This window comes from Uranotaenia lowii, chromosome 1 (genome assembly GCF_029784155.1).
Source record: "Uranotaenia lowii strain MFRU-FL chromosome 1, ASM2978415v1, whole genome shotgun sequence".
Classification (NCBI taxonomy): Eukaryota; Metazoa; Arthropoda; class Insecta; order Diptera; family Culicidae; genus Uranotaenia; species Uranotaenia lowii.
The window spans coordinates 102,616,835-102,638,723 of record NC_073691.1 but is presented as its reverse complement, the minus strand read 5'-3'; the positions used below and the strand labels follow the sequence as shown (position 1 = coordinate 102,638,723).

Sequence of the window (21,889 nt, the reverse complement as noted above, 5' to 3'; positions counted from 1 at the left end):
TCAATAGGGGATCAAGTCTCCCCTAACTTCAGAAAAATCGCAATTTTTTAACTCCTACGAAAATGCTTCTAGTTCATCAACGGGTTCAAGTATCGTTCTAATTTTTGGAGCATAGAAACTTGAAGTTACAAGCTGTCAGAAAATGTCAAAGACGGCGAGTTGCTATTTTTTTCCAATAAGATATGGTGAAAATAAGAAAAGGGGATCAAGTATCCCCACTCTCCCCTATAGTGATTTCTTTTTGTTCGTTGATTGTAGTATCCTAATATTAAATTAATGGTCGTTAATTGATGATTTCGTATTCTAATTAATATTTATCTAGGTTTTATTTTATTTATTTATTTTTTTTAAATTTTTATAACTTTTGTTTTGTATGTTTTGGTTAATATCTGATGCTATTTTGTAATTTCGATAGATCATGTTTTTAATAATTGATCCAATTTCTATTTCTAAGATGTCCGAATCAATATTTGTGATGTTCAGTGTCTGCTCAACCATCGAGCTGAACGGATCAACTTTGAGCTATTATCAAATGTTATTATCGTTACCTTAATTTTCGCGTGTGCCTTTGCGCCGCGGACCCATTTCCGAAATGGGTCGTCGCGAAAGTACAATTCGGATAGATTTCGCGCATTTTCCGAAACCACTTTCCTTCGAGGAAGTCCATAATTTCATGGATCAAAAACTGTGTCTTCGTCGAGAAGATGTCTGCCAAATTCAACCGAACAAACGTCTTGGGTGCATGTTCGTAAAGGTCGTTGACCCAAGCCTTCCTGAAAAACTTGTGCTTGAGCACAGCAACAAACATACGTTAGTCGTAGACAACAAACCGTACACCGTACGCATCGCCATCGAGGATGGAGCTGTCGAAGTGCGAATCTTCGATTTGACCGAAGACGTCACAAACCAACAAATAATCGATTTCTTGAGTGCATATGGTGAAGTGCTCAGTGTTCGCGAACTAGTGTGGGACGAAAAATACAAATATGGCGGTATCCGTTCTGGTATAAGATCTGCACGAGTAATTATTTACGAAAACATTCCTTCACTTGTCACAATTGGTGGCGAGGAAACTACCCTTAACTACAGGGGTCAGAAACAAACATGTTTGCACTGCCGGGAATTCGCCCACGCTGGAATTCCTTGCGTTCAAAACAAACGCCTATTGGTCCAAAAAACTGCGGCCGACTTACGTCCTACTTACGCGACTGTGCTCGCAAACCCTGCTACAAAGCAAAACACCAACACTAACGCAACATCTAAACCACTTCCTTCGAGGATGACCACACTGAATACGACTACCAACTCCGCCGCAACTGCTGCCACTAACACCTCCACATTTGCCACCACCATCGCGACAACTGCCACTACCACTACAACTGCTGCCACCACTATACCTGCTGCCACACCAAATACGAAAACTGTTATCCCAAAAAACACGTCTACCACCAGATCCTCCCCATCTGAACTCAACAGTGGAACACTTAAACGCATACCCTCCTCTTCAACCATCGCCAAACCTATCCCGGTCGATGATAGTAATGATGGAGGAGACTCGGATGACTCTATGGCTTCTTCGGCTTCTACCACAAGTAAACGATCACTACGTAACCACAAGAAACAAAAAACGAATGCTGATTCAACATTCAAAGCACCTTTTAATCAATGATGGAAATGGTAAGCTATAACATAGGCTCCATAAACATCAACGGCATAACCAACGAAACCAAACTGAATGCACTACGGAACTTCTTACGAACACATAGTTTAGATGTAGTATTTCTACAGGAAGTGGCACTGGAAAACCTACATCTTCCAGGGTACAATGTCATCTGTAACGTTGACCTTTCTAAAAGAGGCACAGCTATCGCTCTTAAATCCTTCATTCGCTTCACTAATGTCGAAAAAAGTCTTGATAGCAGAATAACAGCACTGAGGATCAATAACACAACTTTTTGCAATGTCTACGCCCCTTCTGGCACTATCTTCAGGCAAGACCGAGAGCGTTTCTACAGCACCATCTTACCATACTATTTACGTCACCGAACTGAGCACACTATCTTGGGAGGAGATTTCAATTGCGTTATTCGACCAGCTGATGCGACCGGACACAATGCAAGCCCCGCTTTGCTTGCTACTGTAAAACAACTACATTTCCGAGACGCTTGGATACAACTGGAGCCTCGGTCACAAGGTTACACTTACATAACCCATCAATCATCATCGAGACTGGATAGGATCTACGTAAGTAGTGGTTTAAGCCAGCAGCTACGATCCGTCAATGTACATGCATGTTGTTTTTCGGACCACAAGGCACTTACACTGCGACTATGCCTCCCCCGTCTTGGCAGAGAACTCGGGAGAGGATATTGGTCGCTCCGACCTCATCTGTTGTCTAGCGAAGTAATGGAAGAATTTCAACTTCGCTGGCAATATTGGACACGACTACGACGACACTATGCTTCTTGGACTGAATGGTGGATCTTCTGTATGAAACCAAAACTTAAATCCTTCTTTCTCTGGAAATCAAAACAAGCTTATGAAGCTTTTCACTACGAACAGCAAAGGTTGTATCAGCATCTTAGACAAGCATACGAAGTTTAGTTCCAGAACCCAAATGCTTTATCCACCATCAATCGCATTAAAGCTGAAATGTTAACGCACCAAAAGGAATTCACTCACTTATTTTTGCAACCAAACGAAACTCGGATCTCTGGAGAACCTATATCCACCTTTCAACTCGGCGAAAGAAAACGTAAACAAACCATCATTACACAAATACAAACTCAAACAGACACCATCGAAGACCCGGATGAGATCGAAACTCAATTGTTTCAACGTTATCGAGAACTTTATGCGGAAGGAGAAGACCAAGCAGAAATAAACGACTTCGATTGCGAGAGAGTCATACCACTGGACGACGAGGCAAATACGGCATGTATGAATGAAATCACTACTCATGATATACTAACTGCTCTGAGAAATAGTGCACCTAGAAAATCTCCTGGTCCAGACGGTATCCCGCGCGAATTTTATCTTCGTGCCTTCGATACCATACATCGTGAACTTAACCTTGTGTTAAACGAAGCTCTACATGGAAACTTACCATCGCAGTTCGTCGAAGGTGTCATTGTACTAGTGAGGAAAAAAGGTAACGACAACACTTTAAACAATTTTCGTCCGATATCGCTGTTGAATGTTGATTATAAAATCTTCTCACGAATACTTAAGTCCCGTCTCGTTAATGTGTTACGTAAGCATGATATACTCACTCACAGTCAAAAGTGTTCAAACGGAGATAGAACGATCTTTCAAGCTACTCTTGCTCTGAAAGATCGGATTGCTCATCTGATAGATCAAAAACAGCCTGGAAAACTAATTTCTTTCGATCTAGATAGAGCATTTGACCAAGTTAATCGTCGTTATCTACATCACATCATGTGCTCTCTCGGATTTTCGAGAGAATTCGTGAGTTTACTATCTCGTTTAGCTGAAAACTCATCATCTCGATTACTAGTCAACGGACGTCTATCTCACTCCTTCCCAATCGAACGATCAGTGAGACAAGGTGACCCCTTGTCGATGCACATGTTTGTGATATATCTATACCCACTTCTCACAAGAATTGAACGGGCTTGTGCTTCCGATTTGGTAGTATCTTATGCTGATGATATCACTGTTATAGCTACATCCACCCAGAAGATACAGCAAATTTTTCAATTGTTTAACAGTTTTGGTCGGTTTTCTGGATCCAAGCTGAACCAAAATAAAACCATCGCCATCGATGTCGGACTAACATCTGAAAACCCTCTAGTATACCCAGGCCTCCAAACGAAACAAACAGTGAAAGTGCTAGGAATAACATTTGCAAATTCAATAAGAGTCATGATAAGAACAAACTGGAATGAGGCGGTGTCTAAATTTGCACAAGTGCTATGGCTCCACTCGTCGCGGATTCTCCAACTACCTCAAAAAATCACTTTACTCAATACTTTCATACTTAGTAAAGTTTGGTACCTATCATCCGTTCTTCCACCAAATTCCTACCACGTAGCAAAAATCACGTCTACCATGGGCAGTTTCCTTTTCAGAGGAATAACAGCAAGGACTCCAATTCAACAGCTGGCTCGAAAAATCGAACTGGGTGGACTAAATTTGCATCTACCTGTTTTTAAATGCAAAGCATTATTAGTGAACAGACACCTAAAAGAAATCGATTCACTACCGTATTACAGCACATACTTTCAAAATAACGTCGATCCTCCCACATCACTCCCTGACGCTAAAATAATAAAACAGGTAATCGCAGACTTTCAACTCAGCACGCAACAAAATACAACAGCAACAATGATACATCAGCAACTTCTCAACGGAACAACGCCACCAAAAGTAGTATCTCTTGATCCTAATACTAACTGGCCAAAAGTCTGGAAAAACATCGCCTCTCGCAAGCTTGATGCTTCTCAACGTACGAAATTATTTCTGTTTGTCAATGAAAAAGCTGAATGCAGAAAACTTCTCCATATTCTTCGACGCAGTGACGGAGAAGACTGTCTTCATTGTGGAGCACAGGTTGAAACGATGAAACATAAATACAGTGAATGCAGTAGGCTGAATGGAGCTTTCCGAACCATGCAAACGCTGATTAGCCAATTCACCAATGGACGTCGGCTAGAATTCGAAGATATTTTGAAACCAGTGATTCCAAACGTCGACGAAGCCAGACGAATACGTATATTGAAAATAATAAGTGAATATATTGATTTTATAGACTCGCAATGTAATAGAATTGACATAAGTGAACTACGTTTTAATTTATCACTTGTAATGTAAATCAAGAACTTTAAGCAAATAAACTAAACTAATTAATAAAACAAAAAAAATGTTCTTGTTGATGGTTGTTAATGCTATCATCATTTGCCTAGTTGTTTGTTGTATAAGTTCTGCCGTAGTTTTTTCAAAATCTGTTGTTTTATGTGGATAAGATGTAATTGGTTTAGTTGGAAGTTCTATTTCTTTGGTTTGAATGAATTTTGGAATATGCTTTTCAGTAGAGGTTTGGTTTTGTTTTTGGAAGTTCTTTACTATGTTTCGATATTGTATTGGATGATTCTGTGCTGTTGGCCTGTAACCTTTAAGTGTCGTACTTGGACGTTCCAACTCAGGGAATTCGTCAGTAGACTGCAAAAGTGAGAATCTGTTGAAAGTTTTTGGGTAGCATTTATTAGCTTCTAAGAAGGTCATTTTGTTGACCGCCATCATTTTATTTATGTTTTGTCTTCTCATCTTCTCAGGGCATTCTTTTGCATTTGGGAGATGTTCTCCCTTGCAGTTCTTGCAAGTTGGTTTGTTGTTGGAGCAATCAATATGATTTTTGTCTAGTGTATTTCCGCAGTTTTCGCAGTTTTTAGTGCTTTTACAAGCTTTTTCTCTATGGCCTATGCGCCAGCAATTTTTACAAATTTTAATGGGGAAGATGTATAATTCAATTTTATTGTTTACTCCGTAAATTTGTACATTTCTTGGTAAGTCTGGACCTTCGAATGTTATTTTGACTGAATTGGTTTCAATTAAGGTATTTTGATCCTTTCTCCTTTTAATTCTTTCTACTTTTATTATTCTTTTTTCAGTTTCAGCAAATTTTAGGATTTCTTCCTCCGAAATGGTGGTAGGAATATTTTTAATTACACCGATTGTTTCTTTAAGCATTTGCGGTATTGAGGCTCTGTAGTTATTAATGGTAAGTAATTGTTTTGCATTTAATATTTTCTCTGTATCTTTGGGATTCTTATAAATTAACTTATATCTATATTTACCCGCTTTTTTTATTTCAGAAAATTGGTTCAAATTTAAATTAAAAAGGAATTTACCTATTTCCATAGCTTCTAATAACATTTCGTCAGAAGAAGTGGAGATCGGGTCAAGAAAAATAATGTTATAAAGATCATTTTTGATCCATTTTTCAGAATCAATGTTAGTATTATTAATAATAGTTTTTGGTTTCAAATTTTGATCTGGGATTTTTGGTTGAGTCTTATGATTTTCCTCTTCCAATTGTTTAGTTGGTTCTTCATTTTTGGTTTTTTTGTTAATTTCTTCAGCTTTTTTAATTTGTCGTTTCCTGGTGTTACGTACTGGCTCATCTTGACGAGCGTCTTGGAATCCTTGGAACTCCTCCTCGTCGTCTGTGGTCGATAAGTCAGGTAAGTTTGGTAGCTGTTGTTTATCTGGTGGTATGTTCGTTTTATGCTTTTCGTCGTCCATTTTGTCAGGTCATTTATGATACCAATTTAGATTCTAACCTCCTTACCTTTTGCTCTGGATTACTAATCTTAACAAATCTATCTCCTTTTTTCTCTCACCTATACTTTTCCTCTATCTTAGTTACTGTACTTATTTCTTTTTAAATAGTTTTCCTGGCACTGCCACTCCACTATTCTAAAAATCCGAAACTTGTTGTTTGAATTCAACGACGCGGTTATAAAAATGAAAAAAACTTCCCACTTCCACTCTGCGTGACCGGCTGGCTTCGCGGCTTGGCGTCGTATGCGTTTTTGAAAATCCGGTACCTATCCCGCTTGCTTTCGCTTTTTCCTTTGTGTTGTTTCGCCATCAGCAAGATGTTTTTTTTGCGATTTTGTTTTTCTTTACTTTCTTTAAAGTTGACGTTTTTAGAGGGAAGGCGTAACGGACGTAACGTGTTTCACTTTCCGATGTTATCGTAACACCGCGACGAGGGTCATTCTAAAGAACTTGTTTTTTGTTCAAACCGTGGACAAACGTGGAATATATTGGTGATTTGGGAGCACTTGTTTTTTTCACCGAGGTACACCGTGAAAGCGGAACGATCAGAATTTCATACTCTGAACATTCAAAGTATCAATTTATGCCATTTTTCATAAGCTTTTGAAGAAACTTTCATATTCACAATCACTACAGAACACGTTGAGTCGCACAAGTATCACTACATTCAACCATTTATTCTCTTTTTAATCCGATAAAAACGATTTTCTCAACAATCGATAAATGAGCACCATTCGCGAGCATGGTTGCCAAACCCCCCTTCTCCAAAATTTGAAAAAGCTTCTTATTTCCAATTCGACGACGTGTGCTTGATCATAGAGACGAAAAACAAACCCCTCAGACAAAAGAAAATCTCTTAAAATGGATGCCATGACTTTTCAATTTCAGATTTTGGCAAGAAAAAAATTTAGGCATAGGTATGTTTTATTCGATCGGCAAAATGTCAATCTGGGTCTCATCTAGGCGTCATTCATAACCATGTGCTGTACAAATGAGCTAGGAATCAAGTAGAAAAAAATCACATCAAGGCTTCATATCGCCACCCCTTGCATTGAAAATATTCTTGGTTGAGAAATGCGCGCCAAAATATTCCCACTGATCAGTATGCTATGCCATGATTACTATCCTTTTGCGACGTTGGCTCGCGACGCCTCGACCATGGAGACGAAAAACAAACCGCCCAAAGGAAGAAAAAATCTCGAGAAAATGGATGTCATGACTTTAATTTGTTTCGAAAAACTACAAATTTTGTATGGAAGCCCTCCCTCTCTTAAGTCGGATGGAGTTTTGACGGTTGTATACTGTTTACCGGAATTCCATTTACCGGAAGTACCATTTACCGGAAAACCATTTCCCGGAGTGTACTATTTACCGGAATTCCATTTACCGGACTATACCGTTTACCGGAAAACCATTTACCGGACTATACCATTTACCGGAAAACCATTTACCGGAACTACCATTTACCGGAATTTCTTGAATACGTATAAATTTGAATTGTATCAAAATTCCCCAAAAATTCACGTCAGACTGAACCATTCCCCAGAATTTTTTTCACTGGAATTCATAATTTTACAAAAAATGGAAAAACTGGAATTCGAAAAAAAGAACTTCTTTCCAAAAAAAGAGTTTTTAAAATATTATTATTTGCGGCAAGGCCGCAACCAACGAGGATGAAGGGGCTGAGGCGGCACAAAGCCGCCGAGGCTCCCAAATCCGCCGTCGGAAAGCGGCGTGGCCGCCGACCCGCCGTCGGAAGCGGCGGCCCTATTACATTGGTCTAGGTCTGCCGGGGCTTCCTAGGTCTGCGTGAAAGCTAGGGGTGTGATCCCTTAGCCCCGTCCGCCACGCGACAGCGTGAAGGACAATATGTCTTTGAAGTTCGAACGCGCAGCGTGAGGAGTCGGCTATCAAAACGATTTTTAAAATCTACACTGGTTAGCATAAAATCAATTAAAGTACCCAAACTTTGCCTTAAAATCATTCTAGGCAAAAATTTTACGGGTAAAGGGGATACAATAATAGATTTGCACTTAAAACTCTTAATAATCTCGGATGTTTTATAATACTACGGGAATAAACTCGGATGTTTTATCCCAGAATCCAAGGCTAGAAGCTACACTAGCTGAATCAGAATATATTATCGTTGGGGTAATCGCTTTTTCTACAGCTAACGCAATCGCTGTTGCTTCAGCCGAGAATATTGAAAAAGTGTCAGGTAGCCTGTGAGAAATATTGTTTTCGGTTGGACTAAAGATGCCAAAACCGAATTTTCCATTTGAAAGGGATCCATCTGTGTAGGCTTCTTTTTGTAAGGGTACACTGTATTTTTGAAATTTGAAAATAAAGCAATTGCTGCTGCCTTGTTTCCACCCGTCTTTTATTGCCTTTTGATAGTACAATCTATTTTTACAGGATTTTCATACCAGTCCCTGGTTACTTCGGAGCGAAGTTTTGCAATAGGGGGTAAACGGCAATTGGATGTTCCTTCCAGTAAGTTGTTGGCTCTATTTAAAATACAAATTTCCAAACCGTAAAAAAGCTTGGATATTACAGTTGCAAAACCAATTTCCATAAGGGTTTCTCTACTTCCGAGGCTACTTAGAGTTTTCAAAAACCTTATCCTGATTTCACAGTCTTTTTTTAATATTTTCAAGTGGGCGCTGGCATTTCCTTTTTGGTTTAAGTTAATTCCCAAAATCCGCATGTTTCTTTTACGTTGAATTTCTGTTCCGTTTATCAATAGATTTCTCATTCTAAAGAAATGGTGGCGACCTTTCGTGTTTGAGCATGTATGTAGGAGAGAGCTTTTTTCTGCATTTATTGTGAATCCATTTTTGTCGGTCCACTTGATTATAGTATCTATACCTTTTTGTAGTTTTTGTGATTTTTGTGAAGGATTTTGTTTTTCTCTAAATAGTGCTGTAATCTTTGGTTTATTATTCTCTCATAAACTTTTGCCATGCATGAAGTAAGAGAAATTGGTCTAAAACTTTTGGTATCTCCGTGTTTGGGTATTGGGATGATTCTACTTTCGCACCAATCGGATGGATAGTCTCCGTTTCGCCACAGATCGTTAAATAGATTCAGTACAATCTTTTTTGCAATAGGTGCCATGTTCGTTGTCATGCTATACGTGATTTCATCTGGTCCAGCAGCCTTACTTTTGCATTTACCTAACGCTACATTTAATTCAATACCTGAGAAATCTGAATCCATTATTTCGTTGGTAGCGATGAAAGGGGGAGGTAAAAATGTATTTCTCCTAAGATTATCTGGATAGTTGTCAAAGAAAAGCTTTCTTGAAATGAATCGGCTAAGTGGTTGGCAATTTCGTGAGTATCTTCCGTGCGATTTCCGTTGATAGTCATCCTCATTTTATTGTAAGCCTTTTTACCAGTATTTTTTTCAAACCTTTTCCAAATAATAGAAGCTGATGTGTGGGCATTGAAAGAACTGGCAAATTCTCCCCAAGATTTCTTTTTTCCTCCAACAATTGCTGTTTTTGCCTCCGCTCTAGCTTTCCTGAATTTTTCGTTTTTATCATTCCAACTATCATCTGTTTTACGAGTTTTTAGTAGAATTTTCCATGCATCTTTTCGTTTTTGGATAAGTTGGCTGATTTCTACAGTCCACCAGGAGGCGTATTTTGGAGAGGTATTTCCTGTCGTTCGAGGTATGGCACGTTTGGCAGTTTCGAAAATAGCTTGAGTGATATTTTTTACGATAAGATGCGAGACGGAGAGGAGTTCATCGCCTATATCAAGATGATATTTCTCCCAATCGGCTTCTTTGATTTACCATTTTTTTTTACTACAGGCAGTTCAGGGCAAATACTGTCAAGAGTAACCGAAATAGGAACATGGTCGCTGTTTACTGGATCGGCATAGGTTGACCATTTCAACCTTTTAATAATCGATGTAGAAGCAAACGTAACATCAATTGAAGTGTCTTGACAGTCTCGAGTTGGACTAAATCTTGTTAGCCATCATTTAGTGGAACCATTTCGTGATCAGCTGCCCATGTAGAAATTTTATCACCCATATTGTTAGTGCAAGTGTCCCACGTAAAATGACGCCCATTGAAATCTCCACCAACAAGAAAGGGGGAATTAAGGTTTTCCATCAATGCAGGCGGAGATAAAAGTAGTGTTTGGTTCATTGCAGATGTAGTTCGAGCGGGTCCTCTGCTTGTGCCTTCACCAGGGTCGCATAGTGTCGCATGGTTGTTTGATGATCTGTGAAGGTGGATTGAGTTTGAAACTGTTCTATGTGGGTTGGTTAAGGAACTTACCCGCAAATGTCCTGGGTGCCCCCGTACGGCACACTCCCGACGAACATCTGGCGTCTCAGGATCATACCAGGCAGCCGACGGGGGGCGAAGGCTTTGGACAAAGTTGCACACATCTGGGCTGTGGGAGGAGGTTCACCTTTGACGGGTATGAGGATTGCGTCCCGGAGGGATCCCCTGCCATCCCACATATTACCCGGGATCCGTACTACACTTTCGGAGATCCCGTGCCACAGATGGTCTGGAAGCTCCTTAAGTTTTTGATGCCTGTTTGTATTTTTCGTGTTGGTAGCTAGTTGGGTGGTTGAGGTGAATGTTGTTGATTCATTTCCTGTACTCAGTTTACTTGCGAAAAAACTGATCCTTAGATTGGGATCCTTTTTGTTCCTCTCGTTGCTTTCTTGTTCCATTCCATCATCCGAATCTTCTAGTGTTTCTTCTTCCTCTTCTTGTTTTGCGTTTTTATTTTTCTTTTTGTTTGCTAGCGGAGATTGTGGTCCTCGCTTTCCTGGTTTTTCAGAATTTTTCGATTGCGATTGATTGGTTTTGGTTGTTTGTCTTGTAGTCATTGGAGGTGGCAGGGTAACTGTAGGTTTTTTTGGAACTGATTTTGGTGCTTGAAATCCTAATGTAGACTGTTGCTCTTGTTTTTGAAGCTGTTGTTGAAGTGCTTTGTGAAAATTTTCTTGTTGTTGATTTGAAACTGGTGTTGTCGTACCGGATCGGCTTGTGGGAGTAGTAGCTTGACTTCGCTCCTTAGTTGGAGTCATAGCTGGCGAAATATTGTGTTCTCGTAAATAATTTTTTACTCTTTCTTTATACATAGAGAATTCCGTTTCTATCTTAGCATATTTTTCGTTTTCTTTCATTAGGATGTCCACTTTTTCCGTAAGATTTTTCAAGCTGGCAACCAGCGTTTCAATAGGCGATGGAAGCGGTGCCGAATTTGGGTGATGGTTTTCCACTAGTACAAGTGGGATGCAGCTAGAATTTCACCCAACTTTTGACAGATCTTTACGGGTTTTTCTTAAGGAGAGAAAGAATAACTTTTCGATTCCATCGCCCATAAGCTTATCTTTTTGAACATTGTCCGCGTCGGCAACCAGCGCATATGTGGGTCTAGCGTTTGGCAAGCTAACCCTCTTCCGAGCTTCCGCCCAGGAGATGGACTCATCCGTTTTTACACGAATAACCGCTTCCTCATGGTGATAAAGAGGACATTTCCTCCCGCCGCGGAATGGGTCGATTCACGATGACGTATGTTCCCTTTTGTCGTGACAGTTCGCACGTCCTGTTTACAAAATTTTACGAACGAGAAATGGGGTGCGGCGAAATTTTTCGTGTAACTGCACGGTCAAGAAATTTAACTCAAAACTCAGTTTGAGTATAGCAAAAAACCAAGTCCCATTTTGTGAACTAAATTTAGCGCATTTTGGGTTTTAATGGTTATCTCTCCGGGAATGAACAGGAACTTGAAAATTTTTAAATATTTCGAAAAGGAGTTATGTTTATTGAAATGTTTTAACATGTTTTTAAAACCCTTTTTCAACACATTTGTTCTGGACCAACTTTGCATTGCATTGATTCTGGGAAAGCGCCTCTACTTGAAAAATAAAGTCCCATCGAATGTCCAAATGTCTTTGGAGTGTTCAGCGAAATATCTAGCGCCTCTTACAGCCTCGAGTCACCATGCTCTGTGTATATAGCAGAGTTAGCAGCTATTCATTGGGCTTTGGACAGTATAGCTTCAAGGCCAGTTGGGCACTACTTTATTGTAACGGATAGTCTGCGTTCTGTTCAAGCAATTTACTCAATAAAACCAGGAAAGCACTCGCCATACTTCTTCGAGAAGATACGGGATAGTTTGAGTGCTTTATCAAAACGTCGCTTTACCATCACCTTTGTTTGGGTTCCCTCTCATTGCTCGATAGAGGGTAATGAGAAGCAGACTCTCTGGCAAAGGTGGGGGCGATGGAAGGAACTCTCTTGTCAACTGGCAGCGCAAATGGGACGAGGATGAGTTGGGTCGGTGGCTGCACTCGATTATCCCAAGGGTAAGCCTCAAACCATGGTTTAATAGATTGGACCTGAGTCGAGATTTTATTTGTATATTTTCCCGTCTCATGTCCAATCATTATTCCTTAGACGCGGTACTCTATCGTTTGAATATTGCTGGCAGCAATTTGTGTAGTTGCGGCCAAGGTTACCACGACATCGAGCATATTGTTTGGTCGTGCGAGCTAAAAGCTATTTATCTTCGTCTATAATTTCTTTTTATTTTCATATTCCCCTATATATCTTCTTTTTTCTTTAAAAGTGAACTAGATATTGTAGAGTTTAGATAAACTTGGCAATTCGAAATGCGTGAAAAGCACATTTAACTCTGAATAAATCGCGATCTTAAAATGTAATGTAATGGAATTGGCAGTCTACTTTAGGTGCGCAATGTTAGGTCGGTCGGAAACCGTTGCACATATACCAATGTCGAAATTAAAGGCCGCGAGAGGAGAGCGAGTCTGACTTCAGTCAGAGCCCAGAGCGCTGATGATGACGATGTCGGTTGAGCTCCGCCCAAGGAATCAATAATAAAAAGAGCGAGTCTGACTTTGGTCAAAGCGCCAAGAAAAGAGCGAGTCTGGCTTCGGCTAAAGCGCCAAAAGAAAAAGCGAGTCTGGCTTCGGCCAAAGCGCAAAGAAAAAGAGCGAGTCTGACTTCGGTCAAAGCGCCGAGAAAAAAGCGAGTCTGGCTTCGGCTAAAGCGCCTGGAGAAAGAGCGAGTCTGACTTCGGTCAAAGCGCCGAGAAAAAAGCGAGTCTAGCTTCGGCTAAAGCGCCTAGGGGAAGAGCGAGTCTGGCTTCGGCCAAAGCGCCAATGATGATGGAACCGGCTGAGGGCCGCTAGAAAAAAGAGCAAATATAACTTCAGCCAAAGCGCAGAGAAGCGCGAGTGTGACTTCGGTCAAAGCGCATGTACATTTAAATTCAGAATCAAGCTGGCATGTTGGGAGCTTGACAGAAATAAAGAAAAGGATTTAAATAACTGCAGCGCGAGAACGGGTCCGTTTGAATGAATCAAACCGTTACTTTAGATTCGAAAGTTTGACTGCAATATGCTGGCTGATACTATAAGAAAAGAAAAGCCATATCATAAAGACGATTGCGAATAAACGCGATTTCGAATACATTGGCTTGGTTTCTACTTTGCTGAATTGAAATGTTAGAGCAACTAGAAGCAATGAATAATCGTTCATCATTGAAAGTGAAAAGGGACTGAAAGAAGATAAGATTCTTATTAAAGGAAAGAAGAATTACTTTTGTAAAATAATCAAATCAAATTTAAAAAATGCCAAGATCGCTTTTCAAGCACCAGATCACATATGCAAATAAGAAAAAGAACTCGAGTACGAGATATGTGTGTTGTGTAATTTTTGGAGGAAAATGCTTCAAAAAGCTTAATGGAATTTTCAAAGAAAGGTGACGAGAAGTAAAACTTATGCAGCAGTGTTCTGGAACAAAATTGTTCTGCCATAACAAATTATAACGAGCCATGTACATTCGAACATGGCGCACACTGGATTACTTGTAAGTTTGAGAAAGAATTGGCTTGAATCGCATCGTTTTTTTGTTGGGTTCGATGAAAGAATTAATATTATTTGGAATTCCAATCAAAGGAAGTAGTCACGGAAGATGTGGTGATAAGAGGTATCTATAGGATGTTTAATTTAGATTTAAGGATTATCGTTCATCCTTAGAGTCTTTTCAGATTTTGTTTGGAAATGTCTTGATCTGTTGTTCGCTCTGGAAGGTAATAAATCTTCCACAAAATTACGAGCAGCAGTTTGTTCGAGAAAAAATACGGCAACAAAAATAAAATACAATAATAAAAAAAAATGAAGTTTCAACAGGAGAAGGATATGATTCCGCTCCTAGTATCGGAATTTGAAATTCGTGCTATGATTTGCATTCGCTGTTTTCCGTACAAGGTAATTTTAAAGCTAGTTCAAAAAGCGTGTAGAAAAAGAAAAGCACATTTAACTCTGAATAAATCGCGATCTTAAAATGTAATGTAATGGAATTGGCAGTCTACTTTAGGTGCGCAATGTATAATTCAGGGGTCCAAGACTTCAAGTTGGAAGTTTGTTTGCAGATGTTTCTACACAGAGTAGTTACCTGTATTACAGTCGATCGACTTGTCCTGATTTTGGAGCAGACAAGGGATTGTAGAGTTTAGATAAACTTGGTTTTATATTTGCTCTCCGCACTTCCGTGTATGAAGTATAGAGAAACCAAGTATCTCCGCAGCGCAGACGAGTCGACGTTATGTGGCAGTAGTTAACGAATCGTTGAGCAGCTCGGTAGCATGGAACTCAATAACGCGACCGGTGTATGTGAGTTGACTTTTGATCCTTTACCCGCGGATTCTACAGATATAAGCACACAATTGTAATCAAATAAAACGAGTTTGGCTCCTTAAAGCCTAAAGGTATGAGCCGTTTCAAATAAAGAATTTACAAAAAAAAAAAAATGTCCAAATGTGGAAACTTCTAAAGAATTCGAATGTGCCGAATCGATTGTCCGGAAATTTCTTGTGTTGTTTTGACCGGAAGCTGTAAACAAATGCATATACTTGTACGACAACACTATTCAGGACTAGAAGAATCCAATATAGGAAAATTCTCCGGTGAACATTCCGAAAGAAAAGGCTGAACTATTATAATTTTTTACGATATTCAAGGAATGAAAATAACGTCAGATAGTTAAACCACTAATAACATTGACACGAGACTTAAAACAAAATTGCTCTCTGTTTTTGGCTAGAAGCCTCCTATCGTCGACATTGCGCGGCAGCAATTCGAGCACGCAAATTTTACTGGTATCGACATTCTCGTTAATTTTCGAGCAGCTCCAAAAATCGAAATCGAGTGTCCAGTTAGTGGTTTAACTATAAAGTTTAAGTCCATTTATTCCAGCTGGATTTACAAACAAAATGATTACCCGCATGAAGCCGTATCATACAGTAACTATTCCCATTATCTTCTACCCAAGACACCCAAAAGATTACCTTTATAGTTTCCGGATTATTAATGAACGATTGAACAAATCGTTTTTTCATCAAATGGAATCGTTTAGACACAAAAAACGATACAGGGAACGGGTTGTTAAGTAAATGAACGATTCATTTTTTTGCTTTTTTCTATAGATCCTAAATGAAGTAAAACGATAGATGTAATCGTTATCTTATCGTCGACTTGAATCATTACGGATGATAACGCGTATCTTCAAAGGATCATTTTACGATAAATAATAAAGAAGAAAATTATTCATGTTTAAAATCGTTTAAAATAATATATTTAATTCTAATATGGGTTTCGATTATTTACATTAGTTTTTTGCTTAATTAACAAATCATATCATTCGTATCACCAATTTGGTGATAATTTTACATTGGGCAGTCCTTGGAATACATTGCTGAGTACCTATAATACTAGAATTATTACTGAATGTAGTGTCTAGATTACTCTATCTGTAAAACTATGAAAATCTATTTTTTATCACAAATCAGTACCTTCACCGAGTACCTTTGTCGCAAATAGGGTTATTACAATCCTGTCCTAAACTAATAGACACAAAACTAATTTTAAATTTGCTATTGTGCAGACGTTATAAAATAAAAGATTTTGCAAAAAATTTAAATTATGTTCAAAATTTCCAACAGATATTGCTTTTGTTTAGCAAATGATTTTTTATAAATGTCTAATTACGATTTATCAAAAAAAGATCTACGGATCCAATACATATCTCATGGTTTTCGGAACATGACTTGGAATATTTTTTTCTCATTTAGCTTTCTGTATTTTGTACTTCATTTTTTTCGAAGTTGGTTTTCATGCGACTTCTGACGTAAGTGCCTTTTTGTATATTAAATTTTCTATACTATTTCTGAGTATACAGTCAAAAAACTATGTCAATAACGAATATCAATTCTTACAACCAGTTTTAAATCTCAATTTTCAAATATCTTCATACATATCTGTTAAGGAATTTCAACTCTGTATTGAAATGCTGTGTTTCTATTTTCACATCTATTGGAATGATTATTACCTAATCCTCTACGCTCCTGGATATTTTTTCAATTTCTTCAATTTTAGGTAGCTTTTAAATATGTAGGTATAAAATTGGGGATGAATGATATCCAGCTGTAAAAATCCATAGCACCAAATAAATTTAAAAAAGGTACAACACTTAACAAGCGAAATCCCCTTTGTGAGAGGGTCAATGCTTATGACATCAACCCCTACTATAGGTTCCAGAATATTTTTTAACAATCTCTACGGGAGAGGGCAGATCGTTTCCAGGTTCCGATTACCCTTTCGAAATGTGCGACGTTACCGATGGAGATTTTTTTTTTTATCTGAAAAAAAAATAAACTTAATTACAATCAAATTAAGAAAGAATTACTAAATTTTACCGTCAGTTGCGGTGAGTCCAGAAGGCCAGATGCGGGCTTCATCGTGCAAAGAAGAAATCACGAATGGACATTTGAAAATCTGAAACAAAAGTAAATCCTGGATAAATATTAATTGGCTAGAAAAAAAAAGAACTATTTCATAAACTTTAAATAAAGTTTCAAAAACCAACCATTTTTCCAAAAATCTTTGATTAAAATTTAAAAGTACATATCTTAAGTATACATTTAATCTGGGAGCGTTCATATATTGATCTGAGATAAGAGTTGATATTTTGTGGTGACGTAACGAACCTACATTTTCGCTAAATTTATTGATATTTCAAAGAACGGAATTTCTGATTAAAAGTTTCGAATCAATTTTTATTTTCCATTCAGTGAATCAAAAACATAAAAAACAGAAATTTCAATTTGAATTGTTTGAATGTTGTATCAGATTTTTCAATCTCACGACAATATTTTAAACTTTGATCTATTGTTTGACTTTGAATCCATATTATTTTATTTAAATACATTTAATGAGTTTTTTTTCGATTTTTATACTGATTCTCGAAATAAAATTCTAATTTTGCTAGTTTGTAAATTAAACCTACCTTTTCTTAAGTCCTTCAAAATGCTGTTGCGATATCGGCGGAGAGGAAGATGGCATGGAAATCTCTACATGGCTGTGTTGATGGTGTTGACCGCCACGTTTTTCTGCCTCCTCGTTCATAATTTATTCCTACTGAGTCCATACCTTGGCGATAAAAATGTTGCCCACCTTTCCGACAATAATCGTAGCTGTTTTTCATCAGCACCCGTCATGAGCGATCACTTTAACAAATTTGTTTTTACTGCTGCTCTTCCGCCCGAACTCGCTATCGCTGCTGCCGTTGTGGTGCTCATCCAGTGAGATGGTTCTTTTGCTGGACTTTGACGAGCTGTATGGATGGATTCGAAAATAGAAATAATTCAACGGAAATTATTTTTTAAACGAATTTGATATGGTACCTGCCAGGAGCTCTCCTGCTTTCGTTGTTTCTTTGGTGCATGGGATGCTTATTCTCCCGATTATGCGACATGGCTGAAGATTAGCAACAACCATCTCCAATCATCCGACTCGTTCGAGGTTGTGGTAACGGCCGAGCCCCCGACAAGCGAATACAGCTTGTTCCGGAAACGCCAATTCAGCGAAATCAAAACTAACCTAAAAAAACACAAAATCACATAGCAAATTAGAAAACATTAATCATCAAGTTCAGGATAATCTTCTTAGCTTTACCTACGTTTCTGATCTGAATTTGGCTCTTCCTTTGGAGAACATCTAGGAATTCTTCCTTCCGGTTCCGCTTATTGAAACATCTCGCACTGACTACAAAAACAAAACAAAAAATTATTGTAAAAAATCGTGATAATATATACAATTTGCCTACCAATTTTTCTCCCAAAAGATGGCAGATCCGGTAGAAAACCTGGTACAATCGATGCCAAACAGCCACTACCGATACACGTCGAGGGACTCGGGTATCCCGTGAAGGAACGGCTATCCAGGTTCCGATTAATTCCGGTGACAATCACTTTTTCGAGAAAGAAACAGTGAAGGCGCGTCTCCTACTGTAGTAAAGACGCACGACACTATAGTTTTTCAAACTGTTAACTGTATCTTTTAAAAATAATTTGGAATAATCTCTAGCGTATACGGATAAGTTTGGACACACGAATAATGATTTTACGAACAGCAACGATTACCGTTATCAGATCAGTATAATACTGACGATTGGTTGTACGGTTTTTGATTATGCGGGTAATTTTTCATTATTTAATACTTCAAACATCTAATTTTCTTTTCAATTTTTTTTATCCCAAAACTGAGCCAAGAACTTTTGCTAAAAACGTGTGAATGAGAATAAAATGAGGACCCAAATGTTTGCTTTGCTTCCTCAGCGTGTAGAATTGGAAAATGTGTCGATTCACGATGACGTATGTTCCCTTTTGTGGTGACAGTTCGCACGTTCTGTTTACAAAATTTTACGAACGAGAAATGGGGTGCGGCGAAATTTTTCGTGTAACTGCACGGTCAAGAAATTTAACTCAAAACTCAGTTTGAGTATAGCAAAAAACCAAGTCCCATTTTGTGAACTAAATTTAGCGCATGTTTGGGTTTTAATGGTTATCTCTCCAAGAATGAACAGAAACTTGAAAATTCTTTAAAATTTCGAAAAGCGCCTCTACTTGAAAAAAAAAGTCCCATCGAAAGAATTCGAATGTGCCGAATCGATTGTCCGGAAATTTCTTGTGTTGTTTTGACCGGAAGCTGTAAACAAATGCATATACTTGTACGACAACACTATTCAGGGACAGAAGAATCCAATATAGGGAAATTCTCCGGTGAACATTCCGAAAGAAAAGGCTGACCTATTATAATTTTTTTAGATATTCGAGGAATAAAAATAACGTCGGATAGTTAAACCCCTAATAACATTGACATGAGACTTAAAACAAAATTGCTCTCTGTTTTTGGCTAGAAGCCTCCTATCGTCGTGTAAATTTTACTGGTATCGACATTCTCATTAATTTTCGAGCAGCTCCAAAAATCGAAATCGAGTGTCCAGTGAGTGGTTTAACTTTAAAGTTTAAGTCCATTTATTCCAGCTGGATTTAGAAACAAAATGATTAATTTTTCATTAATACTTCAAACATTTAATTTTCTTTTCAATTTTTTTATCCCAAAACTGAGCCAAGAACTTTTGCTAAAAACGTGTGAAAGAGAATAAAATGAGGACCCAAATGTTTGCTTTGCTTCCTCAGCGTGTAGAATTGGAAAATAAGGAATCAAAACAGGAATCGCGAAATGTCAAAAACAGTGAGGCCAGGCAGTGCGTGAATCGACCTATAAGGAATCAACACAGGAATCGCGAAATGTCAAAAACAGTGAGGCCAGGCAGTGCGTGAATCGACCTATGTTCAGGGATGCCAGGTGTTGAGGATAAAAAATCTGGGCAATTTTGAAAAAAATCTGTGTATGTCTGTGCACAAGGACTTTAAAAATCGCTCACTCCTCGAAACGCACACGAAAATGCTTCGCCGCTGGCTCGCTATTCGTTTGTGTTCAATACAATCACGAACAGCAACAAAAACGATTCAACGACGGTGGTTTCTATGCTGCTCGTATTAAAAAACATTCATGAGCGAGTCTGAGAAACGGGATCACGAGAGACTCAAATTTGCTTCATGAGAATTTTGATACCGAGCTTGCTGTCTGTTTAGGGAACATCCATAAATGACGTAGCTTTTTTTGAGTTTTTATACCCCCTCCCTCCCCCCTCGTAGCATTTCGTCACAAATTTATACACCCCCCCCCCCCTAGATAATAACGTAGCTTTAATAAGCGTCGATCGTGGCGACGGCGGCGACTGACATGACGTTTTTCGTCCAAAAGAGAGGGAGAGAATAGAAAATCTGCGACTGTATGCGTATGTATGGAAAACGCACAACCAAGGGGCGCGTGAAAGTGAAAATTACTCAAAACAATTTTGATTTTTTTTTCGATATTTAATTAAAGCTACGTAGCTTTACTTGAACCCCTACCCCCCCATCTCGTCACACATCGTCAAACAAAGTCAAACCCCCCCCCCAAATGCTACGTCATTTATGGATGTTCCCTTAGGGAAGGAAGTACGCCAGTTCATAAGAAAAAAGTAGGAAGAATAAAAAGAAAAAGAAATCTTTCGGCTCGTCCTTCTCAGAGACAAACCGTCTGTACCGTCCGGGCACCGATCGTTTAAAGATTGGCTTGGCTTACACAAGTGCACAAAGTTGCTGTTGATGTTATTGATGTTCCTTCAAGCTCGTAGCTTCAAAAAGTGACGCACATTCTTTCGTAAGAAGCAATAATAACAGCACTAGCAAGAAGCAAAACAATTCTTTTGGCTCGGCATATTTGTCTGAAAAGAATAATAACATCACTAAAATGGATTGGATGTGCCGGCCGTATGCACACTGTTCTTCTTATTTTCCATTCCTTTTGGCCAACGCGTGTTTACAGCCAACACGGCTTGGCCACAGAGAACAGACGTACAAGCTCGAACAAAAAATCTTCAAAAAAGTGTGTAAAATTTCAAATGCAGACATCCAAAAAATATGTTGAAAATAGACTTTAAACAGTGGCACCTATTGCGCCGTTCAAAAGTTACAAATCAAATGTTCAAGTGTACAGTTTTCGAAAAAACGTAACCGTATATATGAACTCATAATTAAACTAATGCCGCTGGAAATTTTACACAAGTTTCGTGGGCTAGCTTGTACACACAAAACTTTCGGAGCTCCAGTTAGCAAAAATTCGCTGTTACTTTCCGTTAGCAAATTTTTTTTTTACTTTCGAGATAGCAAAAAACTAAATTTACTCAATTTTAGTAATAAGAAAGTTAATCTTGCTTGATTTTAGTAAAAGTAAGGTTTTGTAGCCGCTTTGTTCATAGACAGCAGCCGCCGTCAGTTGGGAGAAGAACAACAAATCGAATTGATCAGTGCGGTTCCGATAATTCGATGATTGCGGTTCGTTTGGTGGCTAGTTCAACGTAAAAATGGTGGTCAAATAGACACCGGATGCGTACAGGTAAGGGCCGATCTTGAAGTGTACCGATTTTCCGATTGTGAAATTCCAAATTGTTTGTTTTTCCTACCAGGTTGCAACTGCCGGTAAATACGACGGTTTTCTTTTTGCAACAGTCTGGAAATAGAGAGTGACCACAACTGGCATGTCAACGCGCTGCATCCGACACAACCCAGGTGCATTCGTTGATGAGGGTCGGCCCTTGGCATTTCGCTCGCCGGAAGGTGCGTTCAGGAACGGT

At 38.7% G+C, this 21,889-nt stretch overlaps 1 protein-coding gene and 1 long non-coding RNA gene across 2 annotated transcripts in view; both read right to left on the bottom strand.

Annotated features, from left to right (window-relative positions):
• The window catches only part of LOC129751327 (uncharacterized), a 197,142-nt gene that overhangs the window by 50,720 nt on the left and 124,533 nt on the right, over nucleotides 1-21,889 (bottom strand). The gene's annotated exons all lie outside the window — the stretch shown is intronic.
• LOC129751333 (uncharacterized) lies at nucleotides 15,961-19,125 on the bottom strand. The gene is made up of 6 exons (XR_008738676.1): nucleotides 18,470-19,125; nucleotides 18,319-18,408; nucleotides 18,048-18,243; nucleotides 17,651-17,977; nucleotides 17,061-17,139; nucleotides 15,961-17,003 (listed from the first exon to the last, which is right to left on the bottom strand). It is a non-coding gene; the product is annotated as an uncharacterized LOC129751333 (long non-coding RNA).